This window comes from Nothobranchius furzeri, chromosome 7 (assembly GCF_043380555.1).
Source record: "Nothobranchius furzeri strain GRZ-AD chromosome 7, NfurGRZ-RIMD1, whole genome shotgun sequence".
NCBI lineage: Eukaryota > Metazoa > Chordata > Actinopteri > Cyprinodontiformes > Nothobranchiidae > Nothobranchius > Nothobranchius furzeri.
In genome coordinates this window covers 76,931,869-76,948,297 of record NC_091747.1, presented here as the reverse complement: position 1 = coordinate 76,948,297, position 16,429 = coordinate 76,931,869, and the positions used below count along the sequence as shown (strand labels likewise).

The following is a 16,429-nucleotide window of genomic DNA, read 5'->3' as shown; positions in this document are numbered from 1 at the left end:
ACTGCAATCAGTTAAACTTTTGTTTTCAAATTTATTGACAATATTTATTATTTCAATGTCTTCTACACCCCTTAAAAATAGCAAACTGGGGTTACAATTAGATATGGACTCAGTATTATTTTTTTCATTTTTACTTATAGGTGCTTTGAAAGCACCAGCTAATAATGGTCCAACCTCAACAAAATAACGATTGAAAGCATTGGCAATTTTCTTTGATATCAGTTATTTCATGATCTTCTTTAATAAATTAGTTTGGGAGTGCATTAACTTTTTTTCCATTCCATTAAATGGTATAATTACCATTTAATATTTTCCACATTCCTCGTGTATTATTCTGGTGTTGTTCTAATAATTTATGATAAAAAAAATTATTCATGCGTATTATATTTATTAATTTATTTATATATGTCTTATCTTTCTTCAGCACTTTTAGTTCTTTGTTTTAAATATATTCTGTAAAGATGATTTTTCTTCTTACAAGCCTTAACTATGCCATATGTTATCCAGGGCTTTTTTTATTTTAATATTATTTTCAGTAATATATGGCTTCAATGGGCAGTGTTTATCACAGAGTTTGGTCACTTTGGACAAGAAGGCATCATATGCTAGGTTGGGGTCCTCAGTAGAAAAAACTTCATCCCACGTCTGAGCAGAAAGATTTGCCTTGTATGCAGCCAGGGCTTCGGGTGTTCTACGTCGAACCAATTTCTGTGTAATCGTTTCAGGATTTTGAGCATAATGTACTATTTGATGAAAAACACTAAATACCGGTAGATAGTCACTTATATCATTAACTAGTAATCCCGCTGTAATTTGTCTGGATATCTCATTAGCGAATACATTGTCGATCAGTGTGGCAGTTGTAGTTGTAATTCGAGTAGGTTTAAGGATAAGTGGGAGAAGGTTATTACTGTACATTGTTGTAATAAAATTAGATATTTGTAAGTTATCATGAGGGTTGAGAAGGTCAATGTTAAAGTCACCACATACAATATGATCCTTGTTTAAACTTACAAACAAGCTACCGACTTCCTGATTAAAAGGATTTAGACAAACAACTAACAATGATGGGCTTAGTTCCTTCAATAGCAATTTCAACACGGATACACTCCATAACCTCATCAGTAATAATTGTCTTTTTGTCACATGACTTACACCTCAGGTTTATATCCACATACAGTGCAACCCCACCACCTTTTTTCTTGTTCCTATTTAAAGTAAATAATTCATATCCCTCGATTTCCACACAGGAACCCTTTTCATTGTCCAACCACGTCTCTGAGAAAGCAATAACAGAAAAATTTGGTAAGTGACTCAGATACTCTTTAACCTTATCATAGTTTTTATGCAAACTTCTACAACTGAAATAAATGACAGAGAAGGCTCCCACCATATTGATCTCTTTAAACTCCTCGTCACTATAGTATTTACAATCAGTCAATGGCTCTTTATTAAAATTACCATCAAAATCTAAATCGCTTCCAAAATCATTCATTTTGTGGTGCAAAGAGTCATAAACATTTTGAAGTTGTTTACCATGGAGTAAATATGTGTCCTCCTAATAGTCAGAATCGGTAGTGGTGCATCACGTGGAGTAGATGTGATTGCAGAAACTTTCCACATGCACAACACTGGGATTAAATGAGTAAACCCAGCCCCCTTTGAGCAAATATCTCAGATACACCCAATAATGCAATCACGGTTCATATTAAATTAATGTCTACAAATCTGAGACCATGGTGTTGAGCCAGAAAAGGTTACAATGCTTTCTCCAGATCACGGAGAAGGATGTCTGGACCTCTCACACCCTCTGCTTAGGCTGCTGCCCCGTGACCCGACCCCGGATGAGCAAATGAAAATGGACGAATGGATGGATGGGTTTTTATTTTTTTTACCTTCATTTTATGATGTCATAATTTGCTGATGTTATACACTGATGTGTTTAGCATTATTGTGATAATGTCACATACACTACATTTAATAACTCAACTTCCTTCAACTATTTTTGTTACTAAAAATTGCATTCATGCTTAAAAAAATTGGACATTTTTGTCTTTTATTTTTAAAGTGGCTCTCATTGTCATAGGAAGGACAGTTTACTCTCAGGTTCCTTCAGGGTGCAGAATGTGCACTCTCACATTCACATAGAGCTCCATTTTGCCAAAGCTCATTATTTTCTCTTCCATACTGGAAGTAAAAAGGCTTTTTAACATGTACCTCTCACAAAAATTCATTTTATCGCTTTTTTAATTTTAAATATGGCTGATCCTTGAGTTTTTCATGATTCATGATTGAAAATTTTGCAGGCCCACATTTGACAATTTGCACACAAAAAATAACAATAATTTTGACAGTTCTTTGCATTGTGTCTGTAGATGTTGGTTCTTTTAAAGTCCATTTATATATAATTGTGTTGATTCTTCTGTATGCACACAGCCTAATTGAGTTTAAAGTAGTAAGACCGCGTGTATTGTGTAAGAGCATGTCTTAAAGAGCGTCCGTCTGCTTATCTGTCTATAAAGATGTCTACTGTGCTGCTATGGAACTCACTCAACATGAGATCATTGTTTTAGAAAACAACATGGATTGTGTTTCAATCTGAGCTCTCATTACTCATGTGGTAAATGAAGGTTGTGTGTGCATGCGTGTGTGTGTGTGTGTGTGTGTGTGTGTGTCTTTGTGCAGGAAGCACCTGTTTCACTCAGAGAAAGGAACATATCCCACACACAAAGAGTGACATATCCCATTTCCTGTTGTTCTTTCTTTTTACTCATTGTTTCGCTGAAATAAAGACAAAATGCGGCCTTGATATCACAACATCAGATTACAAGGCAAGGCATTCAGAGTCAGGGACAAGGAAGGCGAGCATGCTGGGTGGCACACACTGGACAGGGTTAAATGAATGCACAAAAAATTATGTAGATCATACATCCTTACAAAATTCAGACCAATAAATAAACAGAGATTAAAAAAACAGAAAGTAACTTGGATTAAAAACTTGTGCTCAGATAGAAAACAACAGCGTGTCCTCTGTGACTCTAAACAAGCCTTGAGATTCTTTATCATTTCCAAATATTCCTGCCATGCAGTCCTTTGCACTTTCTTTCCATGCGGTAGGCATCCTGAGTGCAGTATCCTTGACCATTAAGCCAGTAAAACCTCACCAACTTCCCAGAAACTAAATAAAACATTTGTGAATTCAGGCAGAAGGAGAAAGAGCCAGCTCTCATATTCAGATTTCTCGCAGCCAACTCAATCAATGAAGAATAGGATAGCACATGAAAACGTGACCCCTCGGTTTTCATACAACAAAAATGCAATATATTTCTCCTCTTAGTGCAAAACGAATGTCAACTACAGCACCCTGCCACGTGTGTCAATATCAAACAAGTGCACCCCCCCCCCCCCCAATTGCCAATAAATCACAGGTGCAATTCATCAGCCAACTCTAGGAGTCAGTATTCCTAATTAAAAAGGAGCTCGTAAATTTGACATTTTACAGGTCCTGCTCAGCTTGTAAATACACTGTAAATAAGAGAGTGGCTTCATGGGCAGATGAAGGTCTGAGTTTGTGGTTAAACTCCCGCTGATGTCTTCAATGAACAGCAGGCTGATCGCAATTAATCCCGACATTGAACGGCGCTCGTTTGTCTGTGCACCTTTAATCCCACTCGATCCCGTCCCCTTCTTCTCTCCTCGCTTCTCTTTATGCCCGCTGCATATTGTGTGCTCTTCCATATTCTTTTTGAAGCTTGGTCAAATCAGATTGGATTAGCACTTTCAGAGGACACATTTGTCGGGCCAATTAGAGCACTTCCTGGCACAGATGGAACCCTGAGATCTCGGGGGAAAATGCCGGGTCGCATTTGGGTTCTGAAAAAGCAAAATGTATACTGTGGAGTCTGCAAAAAAAAAAAAAAAAAAAAACACTAGACCAGCTGTGTGTAAGTATTTACGTGGCGATCCCTTCAGGCTTGAATATGCCTGCTGTTAAAAAGGACGTGTTCTGACCAACAGCCTGGGTAAATAGGTTTAAAGTTAGAGATGGATGGTGTGTATTTATGCTCGCTCTCTCTCTCTCACACACACACACACACACGTTCACACTTTCCTACCTTTTGTATATTTTCTTTTGTCGAAGTGAAATCAAACGGCAGAGTCACATCTCAGAGGCAGCTGGATGTCCTAGACCTGAGGAGATGAACGATTGGGAGGAGGTAGAGAAACACAAGGGGGGGATGGGTTATTCAAGCTCACTGAACTGTCATTTCTCACAATAGAGACAGATAGCTACAATATGTGGTGAATGTGGGGTGCCATGTGAATAATGGCCCCATCCAGACTGTGTGAATAGCCATAACCCACTCCAACACGAGAAGCAGACAGTTCACAAGCCACTTTGGCTCATGATTGCTTGTTTGGTGTTGTTATGTGTCTACACCCGTGGGTACATGTGTGATCTGCCTCATAATGACCCCTTAAGTGTCGAGGTATCAGAAACTATAATGGTTTATCTCTGCTGTTGCTGGCAGCTTCCAGTGAAAAAAGCTCTCTCATGGCATGATAACTGGTTTAGATGATTAGCATGTCAGCATCAAAAGCCAGGGACAAGGGGAATTGTCAGCTCTGTTTCAGGGATGAAGAAAGGTAATCATTCAAATTTAGAAAAGGCTCGCCTCTTTTTCTATTTGTGCCATTTAACCTTTTTTTCCACCTCTGAATTTGATTTTATTGCACACACAAACGTCATTCCTCTCCTTTTTTTATCTTCACGGGCTTTCTTTTTTATTTAAAACAAGATCTGCTGCGTTTTTGAGCGCCCTCAGTCTTTCTCTTCACCCCTAACCGCGTTCCTTTAAGAATAAACTTTGCAGCCACATCTCAGTGTGTCCATTTGAAGTGCTTTGTCGTGTGGCCAAAGTGACGCACAGACTTCTTTTTCTCGTGCACATCTGCTGGCAAGCTCACTGCAGTCAATAAGCATGCTGCTGTTTCCAGGGGAAAAAACACGATTAAGCCCAGTAAATGGCATATCTCTGCTTGGCCTTGGATTTTCTATCAGCCTTTGTCTGACTGCTATGAAAGAAACATCCAAGCTTTCAAGAGCAAGTGTACCGTTCATACACAAAAATCTGACCAAAAATTTGACTTCTGCTGTGTAACGGGTTTGTACCGGAGCAACACATCCAGGTACAACGAAAACACAAAACCAGTTTATTCTTTAGCTTGTACCAGTGCATATACCATGCAGCATCAAACAATTATTTAAATGATGCCACAACTGCTTCCAACAATCCATCCATCCATTCATTTTCTTCCACTTATCCAGAGTCAGGTCACAAGGGCAACAGCTTAAATTGAGAGGCCCAGACTCCCTCTCCCCAGCTACTTGGGCCAGCTCTTCTGGGGGAATTCCGAGGTGTTCCCTGGCCAGGCGAGAGACAGTCCCTCCAGCGTTGCCTGGGTCTTCCTTTCGGTCTCCACCCCATTGGACGTGCCCAGAAAGGGAGATGTCCAGGGGGAGTCCTAATCAGATGCCCGAAGCACCTCAACTGGCTCCTCTCGATGTGGAGGAGCAGTGGATCTACTTTGAGTCCCTCCCGAACGACCAAGCTTCTCACCTTATCTCTTTAAGGGAGAGCCGAGCCACCCTGAAAATAAATTTTGGTCGCTTGTTGTATCCACGATCTCATTCTTTCAGTCACTACCCAAAGCTCGTGACCATAGGTGAGGGTTGGAACGTAGATCAACCAGTAAATAGAGAGCTTCGCCTTCTGGCTCAGCTCTCTGTTCACCACGACAGATCGGTACAATGCCTGCATAACTGCAGACACAGAACCAATCTGCCTGTCGATCTTGAGCTCCAGCTTTCCCTCACTCGTGAACAAGACCCCCTGACCCGGAGATGGCATTCTACCCTTTTCTGACTCAAGACCATGGTCTCAGATTTAGAGGAGCTGATTCTCATCCCAGATGCTTCACACTTGGCTGTGAACCGCTCCAGTGAAAGCTGAAGATCACGTTCTGATGAAGCCAACAGGACCACATCATCTACAAAAAGCACTGACCTGATCCTCAGGCCACCAACAGAGATCCTCTCACCACCTAGAAATCCTGTCCATAAAAGTTATGAACAGAATCGGTGACAAAGGGCAGCCTTGGCGGAGTCCAGCTCTCACCGGAAACTAGCTCAACTTACTGCCGGCAATGCGGACCAAGCTCTGACACCGGTCATACAGGGACCTAACAGCCCATATCAAAGGTCCTGGTACCCCATACTTCAGAAGTACCCCAAAAGGCCCCCTGAGGGAGGCAGTCAAACGCCTTCTGCAAATCTACAAAACACCTGTAGATTGGATGGGTAAACTCCCACGCATCCTCCAGGACCCCCCTAAGGGTATAGAGCTGGTAAAGTGTTCCACGGCCAGGACAAAAACCACATTACTCCTCCTGAATCCAAGAGTCGACAATCAGATGGACCCTCTTTTCCAGAACCCCTGAATTGACCTTACTAGGGAGGCTCAGGGGTGTGATACCCCTGTAGTTGGAACATATCCTACAGCCCCCCTTTTTAAATAGGGGAACCACCACTGAGTATGCCAGTCCAGTGGAACTGCCCCTGATTGTCATGACACCCATCCTTCACCCTCATTTCACCTACATTCAGCTCACCTGGTCCCTTCACCAAGCTCCTGACAACCTCTGTTTCCCTGGCAACCACAATCAACTCCATTCTTCTCACCTGCTCCTGTCATCAGCTTCATCCACTTCACCTGCTCCTGACTCCTCAGCTCATCTCACACACCTGCTTCCCCTGCTATAAAAGAACCATCCACCTATCCAGTCTCTGCCAGATTATTACAGCCCTGCCAGTGATTTCTCCAGCGTTTCGCCCTGCCTCATCTCTGCCTCCGGACCTCGTTCTTTGCCTGGCCCCTGCCTTGTATTCTGCCTGCCATTTTGACCTTAGCCTGCCTACAGACTCTGTCTCCAGCCTCGTCCTCCTGGTAACTCTGCTTAAAATAAAAGATTTTTTTTTAATATATTTTTACTGTGTTGGCGTCTTCACGGGTCTTCTGAGTTCTGCTCATGACACTGATGTCCACGTGACCAGCATCCTCCCCCACCATCTGAGCCAGGTAGTGATCAGTTGACAGCTCCAGCTCTCACTTTAGACACCAAGACACGCTGCCACAGATTAGACAAAAAGACAACAAAGTCGATCATCGAGCTGTGGCCTAAGGTAACTTGGTGCCAAGAGCACATATGGATAGCTTTATGCCTGAACATGGCGTTCATTATGGACAAGCTGTGACTAGCACAGAAGTCCAATAACAAAGCACGACTGAAATTAAGATCAAGGGGGCCGTGCCTCCCAACCACACCTCTCCAGGTCTCACTGGACTCTAACTTTCAGGGCTCTACTTGATCAAGTTCAAGCTGGTTCCCAAAGTCAGAGACTCTCTTGGTCAGCTTGCTTCTCACACCAAACTTTCTGTCAGGAATCTTGGTGACCTTTGACCCGGCTCTCACCCTGGATTCTCATGTCAGTTCTCTTGTTTGCTCTTCCTTCTTCCATCTCAGGAACATTGCTAAGCCGAGTCCCATTCTGTCCCACTCTGAACTTGAGACAGTTCTCCACACCTTCATCTCCTCACGCTTAGACTACTGTAACTCTCTTTTCACGTGTCTGAGCAGAACCTCCCTGAACCGTCTACAGGTGGTTCAGAACGCCTGTGCTCGGCTTCTGACCAAGTCCTCCAAACACACCCACATCACCCCGCTTCTCCTCCAGCTTCACTGGCTGCCAGTCAACTTCAGGGTTCATTTCAAGATCCTGGTTCTGGTCTATAGGCCCTTACATGGACAAGCACCATCTTACATTGGTGATCTTCTTAGTCCTTACACCCCCAGCAGGTCCCTGAGGTCCAGTGATCAAAGCCTACTGGTTGTGCAGCACCAGGCTAAAGGTCAAAGGTGACAGATCATTTGCTGCTGTGGCCCCCAGACTCTGGAACTCTCTTCCCCTGAGCCTGAGATCAGTGGACTCAGTGGTCTCCTTTAAAAAGCAGCTGAAGACTCACTTGTTCAAGCTGGCTTTTGTATGACCTTCTTCACCTCTCTCTCTTTATTCTGCTCTCCCCACCTATTCCACCTTCCTCAGGATCCACTGATTTCCCTCTTTCCTGTTCACTCTCTCTCTTTCTTAACATTTTTTTAATCACAATTGCCTATTTTTGCTCATTTTAAATATAATTTTAAACATTTTCTAAATGCTTTTTTATATTTTTACAATTTTTTTGTTTTTGTGAAGCGCCTCGTCATTTTTATCTTGAGAGGCGCTATAGAAATGATATTTTTTTCTTCTTCTTCAAGTTCCTCCCTATATTACTGAACTGTTAAAGCCTTAAGCCAGATTCATGCTTCTCCGTCTGCGTCAGTGCAGAGACATGCAACATCCTTGCGGAGCTGCCGGAGAGCTCCGCAAGGACGAACGGAGTCGAGCTCTCTTTTCTAAACATCCGTCAGTCGAGACGGACAACGCAAGCTTGTGATTGGTCAGGACGCCGCTGTTGTCTACAGCGCCACCATTGCGCCCTCAAAAACACAGAGAGCCGAGGATAACTAGCGGCAGACACGGAGAAGCTTGAGGAATACCTCGCGAAAAAACTCTAAAAACATGAATGTTTAATTCCCCGTGACTGGAGGAGTGAAAAGATGCGCAGCAAGCGTTTTATTTGTGGACGGAAATGACAGGAAACGTGGGTTTAGAGGTGGGGAGCAATGAAGAGGTGGAGGAGGATGAGAGACAAATTTGTCCGTGTTAAAAAGTCTCTTATATACAAAAAACACAATATAAACACACTATCTTGGACCGGTACATGACAGGATACCACAGAACAGCGCTACGCCCTCTGTTGTCCTGCCGGGGAATTTCTTTGCAACATTCCAGGAGACGGAGAAGTATGAGAGCAAAACGCTTCCGTCAATCCGTGCGTGTCTGTCCCTTGCGGAGCTGACGGAGAAGCATAAATCAGGCTTTATGCTCCAACCCGAGCCCTCAGGTCCACACATCAGAACCTTCTAGAAGTTCCAAAGACTAGATATAAAAGTCGAGATGATCGCTCCTTCCAGACTGTTTGGAGCAGACTTTGGAACAATCTTCCTGTATGACAGTCTGGACACTTAAAAAAACAAAAACAAAAAACAGCTAAAGGCCATTTTATTTAAAACTGCTTTTACATAAAAACTGTTTTCTTATGTTTAACTCAAATTAGTAATCTGTTTATGAAATGTAATAATTTTATGACTTTAATTTTTCTGATTTTAATCAGTTTCTGTTTGTAGATCATTATGATTTCATGACTTTATGTTTTATTTTGTTTTGATCTATGTGACACACTTTGTGACTCTATGTTTGTGATAAGCGCTATATAAATAAAATGTACTTACTACTAGTTAATACTAGGGATGTAAGAAAATATCGATATGGCAATATATCGTGATATTGTTTCCGGCAATATTATATCGATATTCAAAAGCCGTGTATCGAATTTTGGGAAGAATTCACATGCAAACATTTGTGTATTTTCATTTCCTTTGGTGCAATTCAAAAGCCGACTTCTAGTTGGCAGCAGTGTGCTGTGGGTTTTGTTTCCACTATTGAAATGTAAATCTCTTTATTATGGTTCAGATACATCACGAAAAACATGTTAAGTATCAGTTTGGGTAGTTTATTCAAATTTCCTACAATAGATTCAGTCTAAAAAAATCGCTACTATTGTCTGGCTGAATGTATCGCAATATATCGTGGTATATTGTATCGTCTCCCCGTATCGTGATGCATATCGTATTGCCAGAATTTCACCAATACACATCCCTACTTAATACTTACTTCTTCACTGATTCTTATTTTGCATCAAGTCAAATTCAAATTAACTTAAGCAAGGTTGCTGTATCTGTTTTGTTTTTATTTTAATAAATGCATTTTGTTGTATTTCCCTCTGAAAATAAAAATATTGCTTTCATCCAAATTTCTGTTTGGCACATGGCCTGAAGGAGTCCATAAAGAGTCCAGGTACAAAGTGTGAACATCTGACCAAGTTTTACAGTATTTGACCTTCACCATCAGCAACAGTCATGTTTTTTTATATTTATTTTTTTCCTTCTGGGATTTGTCTTTTTGAAAATATAATTTTGTATTTGCTTCAATTTGATAAACCATGGCCCTTCAATCTGAAGTATATTGTGAACTGTGATTCTCACATCATATCAAAATGTGCCCCTTAAACCAATTTATGTACCAGACCATGACCCTCATATGGAGGAACATACTGAGCTGTGACCCTCTTATTGAAGTAAGCGTCAAACCACGACCCTTAGATCAAGGTACGTTCCAAACCATGGCCCTCGTGTTGAGGTTTGTATTGAACCATGTCTCTCATAACAAGTTAGGAGCCGAGGCATGGACCCTATGATGGCATTTATTAGTAATATCTGTACTTGGCATCAACAAGTTCAACTACAAAAAAAAAAAGAAAGTAGTTAAATGTTTTTTGCACATTGTTTGGAAAAATATAGTTTGGATGTATCTAGCAATAACTCTATTGCTCTGTTCGTCTGCTGATTGCAAGAGAAAAATAGATGTTCTATTCAAGTCCAGCCATCCTGACACCATTTAGGTCAGATTAAGCAACATCAGCTTATTACTAAACATTTGCTATGCATAATCATGATGCACCAACTATTAGTCATAATAATGCAGTTTGTTTTAATCAACTGCAGAATGATTCAAGTGTTTATTATCTGCTGTTTGAGGGAAAAGGAAGTGATGTAATGTTACTCCACTATATTACTCATCACAGGAAGTTGTGTGTACTTCAGTTCAATGTAGTGTACATTAAAATATTCCAATGTTTTTTATGCATGCAAATGCAAAATGTAAAAAAAATAAAATAAAAAAAAAATAGAGCATGCCAGCACTCCAGTTAAAAACGGGTGAGGAATAAATTAAAGGATAAGCTCCCGCACCTTCGCTCCGTCCATGCTTGTCTCTCGTTTCTCTCACATGGCAGTATACATTATTCACATTGAGTTTGGTACCAATGGTGGCATCAGTGCATAAGGAATGGAGCAAGAGAGGTGGAACCGAAATGGGTTTGGATGCAGAAGAGAGGCGGTGAAGGGCAAGGTTTGTGCAACGCGGCTAGGAATGAGATTTTTCGTTAGGGCTCGTTTACTTGGTGAAAGGAAAGGAAAGATCAAAGATGCAGCCACCAAAACGTCCGTACAGACATCAGGAGTGAACCACCTCAGAAAAAGGAATTGTTCATTAAATTGCAATTCCTTCTTCAGCATTTAGAGCGCACAAATTAACACATTTCTATAGAATTCATTAGTAAAGCAGCAACTGGATGAAAAAAATTTCATTTGTCCAATTTAGCCAAGAGAGGGCTCAGAACCGTCCTTTGGAAAGAATACATGTTCAGGGTTCAGATTCAAGCTGTGTTAGCTTGTTTTACCTTAAAATACGTGTGTTTTCTACATTTTATCCATACAAATCCTTTAAAAATCTTTAATGAAGATTTGTCTTGTTTTTCTCATCCAAAGCCCACAGTGAGAGGAAAAGAGAACTTTATGTGGAATTGAATATTTTATAACGATATAATAAAAACTATACTTAAAAGTTTCAGTGAGTCTGAGAACATGATTATAGAAACAATGTTCTGCTGCATTCACGACACACACGCTAAAAGATCATCCATGATGTCCACATATCCTGCGTTTTGTAAAATTTCAAGATTTTTTCATTTCTTCATTTTTCATTATGAGGTGATCTCAGGCCCTGTCCACACGTAGCCGGGGATCTGCCAAAACGTAGATATTTTTCTACGTTTTGGTCTGTCATCCACACGAAAACGGAGTTTTTTCACACGAAAACGGATCTTTTTAAAAACTCCGGCCAAAGTGAAGATCTGCGTTTTCTCCGTTTTGGGTGTCTGCGTGTGGACAGACAAAACCGGAGTTTTAAGGTCCGCAACGTCACTTTCCGCGACAAAAAAATGCTGACATCACGTGTGCGACCTGTGTTTACACTAGCCGACAGCATGGATGCCCTCAGAGCTGCGCTCGCTTTATCAATTGTCCAAGCGCTTTCTGCTTGTTTGTTTTTGCAAGCGGAATTACTGCTCCTTGCGGAAGACCCCAGACGAAGGACGAGGTTAAGAACGGGGAAAGTACTGCCGCCTACAGGTCTGGCATGGCCTTAAAAACGTATTTATCCGGGTACGTGTGGACAGAGTTTTCTTTTAAACGAGGTGGTGTGGATGCAAGTTTTTGGAGGGGCGGATATTCGTTTTTTAAAAAAACCCGGCTACGTGTGGACTAGGCCTCAGTTTAAAATGAGTAAAAGATGGTGGACAGTATGTGTTTGTTCTTACCCTGCCCTCTAATTGTAGGAAGTCAGTAGCAAAAGAAGGGTTTTAAAAGGCTGCAGTTAAGAATTAAACCTTGCTGTCTAATCTAATACTACTGTATTTGTACTGGAAGAAGCCGTAATACCTTCCTTAAATGATTTTTCTAATGCTGTGGGGAATTTTTTAACCACATCAACCCATGAATATTGATTGTATTGATGTCAACAGAGAGCTCCGTTTTCAGGGAATCCATCTATGTGACATAGTTTTCTTTGGCGAAGAACATTTTACAGCAGCAACCAGCTGGCCCTGGGTTTGAGTGCAAAGGTATGCTTTAATATAGTCTGAGGAAAACAGGAAGAGCGGAAACAGGAAACTTGAATGGCTTTCATTAAGAGCTAAAGGAAGGGGGAAATAGATGAATGGGTTTTTGTTTCCATTTTTCTTTTTCCTTCTGTCTCTGGGCTCCATGGCTTTCTGAAGACAAGGAGTGAGTTTCACATGAGAAATCCTTTATATTTTCCCACAGGAAAACAATGGTGATTTCTATTATAAGAGGCAGCGGTTGCATCAATGTCTCCCATCGTTCCCATTATTCACAAGTCCTCTGGATGTAATTAAGACTCTACCATCTGCTTTCATGACAGTTTTTCATGTGTTAATCTTTGTAATTTTGCCACAGACAAGAGATTGCATCAGAACAGACCAGAATTTATGTGCACGACTGTTGGTGGAGATTTACGGTGAATCCAAAGGCTTCCTTGAAAGGGCGGAGCCGCTTTAGTGTTTGCCTAAAACCCGCAGTTATTCCCCTGCTCTCTAATTCAATATAAGCATGATGAATCTGGAGAGATAATGGTCTACCCAGGCATAAAATTAAAGACTCCTGTCTATGCGCCCCATATAGATAACCCAAAGGAAACAAAGAGAGAGAGAGAGAGAGAGAGAGAGAGAGAGAGAGAGAGAGAGAGAGAGAGAGAGAGAGAGAGAGAGAGAGAGAGTGCGAGCGAGAGAGAGAGAGAGAGAGAGAGAGAGAGAGAGAGAGAGAGAGTGAAATGGAGAGGGGAAAATAATGCAAATAACGATACTGGTAATGTCAAGCATTTAACTGTAATTAGTTGCACTTAACTCAACACATCCCTACATACAATAGCAGAAATTCAACACAAATACTACTTATATCACTTAACATGGTAAAAAAAACAAAATAAAAATAAAAAAAAGATTAAACCTATGAATTGTGATTGGAAAACCCAGTTGTCAACTCAAACGTGTGTTTTCATACTATTCATCTGTGATAAATCTAATTTATCACACTGTTTGTCTGAGCAAAGGCCTGTCAAACAGCTCAAAAGGCAGGGGAGCACACATACGGCTGCTCACATAGTTAAAAAAACAGACACGTGGCCTAGGTAAATTATTGCTGCAGGCCCACGGGCCATAGTGGGAGTCATCAGTCTTTGTGTGACACTATCAGGTTCCCTTGCACGACGCAGAGGTGGTAAAATGACTTTATTACACTATGTGAAAGATACTTCAGGGGCAAATTGTCGGGGACTGATTCACGCCAAAGGGGGGCGCACAGCGCTTTCATCTGAAGAGACTCCGACTTTCTCAGCCTTAGAATCATGCAGTGCACTTTAGAGTTGTGAATGTGCTAAAAGTAACCTAGATGATTCCTCACGGTGCATGATAAACCAGTCAAAGGAGACGTACACCTAAGGTGCAGAAAGGTGTCACGCGTGAACTCCAGAGAAGGTGTTTCAGTGAAATACAGAATGCTGCAAATGATGTGACACTAACATTATAATAAAATTGATCACTACTACATTTGATCCATTAAGCGTGATCATCTGGCCTTCTTCCTACACCAACAGTTATGAAGATCAATACGCCCTGGCACATATCCTCGCTCCCAAAGACTTGGAATGAAAATGACATTCGATATCAATCAGGATCACGGGCGTGCCACCAGACCGCCATCACAAATAACACTTGTTATTTTTCCAAATTTGCTTTCAAAAGACCAGTCCCATCAAAGTACTTTGATGGGACTGGTCTTTCCGCCTGGTTTATGCTGAAAGGAACCAGATGAACAGGGAGTGGAAGACGTATGTAATGCAGTTAAAGTAAAAGCTCAGTAAGCAGGAAATTTAAGAGGGGCTGGGGGATGATGGTATTACAGCAGACGCTGATTGCAGACAATCTGCTGAAGAAGGAAAAGATATGGAAAATATCATTGGATGCAGTATGGTGGGTAGAAGAGGCAGGGATAAAGGATACATTCCATCTATTCAACAGCATGCAACGTAATCTACAATATGACTGTTAAAACAGTTGGAGTAGAGGCCATTCATTAAACTCAGAGTTTTCCGTCTATTGTCTTATGAAAAACATAATCCACCCCAGGTGCTTACTTGCAACACCACCAATTAAGTCCTTAAACCATTCTGCAATTCCAAGTCCTGAAGCTTCCACCACTGATAGGAAATGCTGTCTTATGTACCACGGCACCAAGAGATTTATGCCCCCAGCCCTGTGATGACCTCATTGTTCATTGCCCCATAATTCAGATCTGATCTGCGGCGTTGCATCACATTGTGTATGACTCACTTCCATGAAGCCCAATCCCTAAACGGGCGAGTAAACCGGCAAACAAAGCAAAGAATTTCCCATCAACACCGCGGCTGACCGGCTTAACACATAAAACACACAACAACACACTGGTTAAATGGGCTGAACTGGCAGAGGGGTGTGGGGGGGGGGGGGGGGGGGCAAAGGCTATTGTAAAAGCCTTCCTGTAGAGATCAAAATATTCAACAGAGCTTTGAGTGAGTGTGGCACAATCATTCCTGCCACTGGACGCTGATTCTCAGCACTCTAATGGGTGTGTGTGTGTGTGTGTGTGTGTGTGTGTGTGTGTGTGTGTGTGTGTGTGTGTGTGTGTGTGTGTGTGTGTGTGTGTGTGTGTGTGTGACTACTGTAGCTATACAGCTCCGGGCCAGTCTACATGCTTGTATGATCTTATGCATGATGTGTGTGTGCACACATTGTGTGTTTGTGTGAGAGGTGGATGGTGGGCAGTAGAACGGTAATGTGTGGAAGGAGATGCATGAGTGTTCGGCGTGTGTGTGTGTGTGTGTGTGTGTGTGTGTGTGTGTGTGTGTGTGTGTGTGTGTGTGTGTGTGTGTGTGTGTGTGTGTGTGTGTGTGTGTGTGTTCTATCGACTGGTGAGAGATCTGAGTGGTGCACAGGCAGGTGAAGGGCAAAGAGGTGAAGTGTGAACAAGGGAAGACCTTTTTATAAAGAGTGTGTCCTGTAAAAGTGGTTCTGGTGTAAAAAAATTCAGCATCATAAGTATTTTGTTATAAAGGTGCAATTTAAGGTGCTCCACACTTAGTGTCGCCTTGAATTTCATTCGGCCAAAAGGGAAATCATGCATTTGTGTAGCCCCTTTCAGAATAAGACGACTCCAAAGCGCTTTACACTACAGTATCATTCATCCATTCACATGCTGATGGCGATGAGCTACACTGAAACCACAGCTGCCCTGGGAAACACTAATGAAAGACGAGGCTAATGAGCACAGGCGCCATCAGTCCCTCTGACCACCACAATAAGGCAAGGTGGGTTAAGTGTCTTGCCCAAGGACACAACAGCAGAATTCTGTCTGGATCCAGGATCAGACCTGCAACCTTCCCAATACTAGACAACCCGCTCTACCTCCTGGGCTACTGCTGCTTATGCATGATCCCTGTGTCACACTTGAAAACATCATTTTTTGTAGAAGTTGAAGAAGATATTTTGGTTTGAATCATTTGTTTGTTTCACAAATATAAATCTCAAGCTGCGATTCTTTCATAGATGAAGTCAACAGAACCTCTGTTTCCATGACCCAGTGAGTCGTGGAGGATGGCTGCTTATACTGAGCCGGGATTCTCTGGAGGTTTCTTCCTGTTAAAAGGAAGTTTTCCTCTCCACTGTCGCTGCATGCTTGCTTAGTATGAGGATTG

General features: G+C 41.8%; 1 protein-coding gene across 9 annotated transcripts in view; it reads right to left on the bottom strand.

Moving 5' to 3' along the window:
- The window catches only part of adgrl3.1 (adhesion G protein-coupled receptor L3.1), a 253,089-nt gene that overhangs the window by 226,773 nt on the left and 9,887 nt on the right, over positions 1–16,429 (bottom strand). For 8 of the 9 annotated variants that reach the window (XM_015954193.3, XM_015954197.3, XM_015954198.3 and 5 more), the window contains exon 2: positions 4,116–4,191. The exons of the other annotated variant lie outside the window; for it this stretch is intronic. The gene's annotated coding sequence lies outside the window, so the exon portion shown is untranslated. The remainder of the gene's footprint in view (positions 1–4,115; positions 4,192–16,429) is intronic. 9 annotated transcript variants of the gene reach the window in all.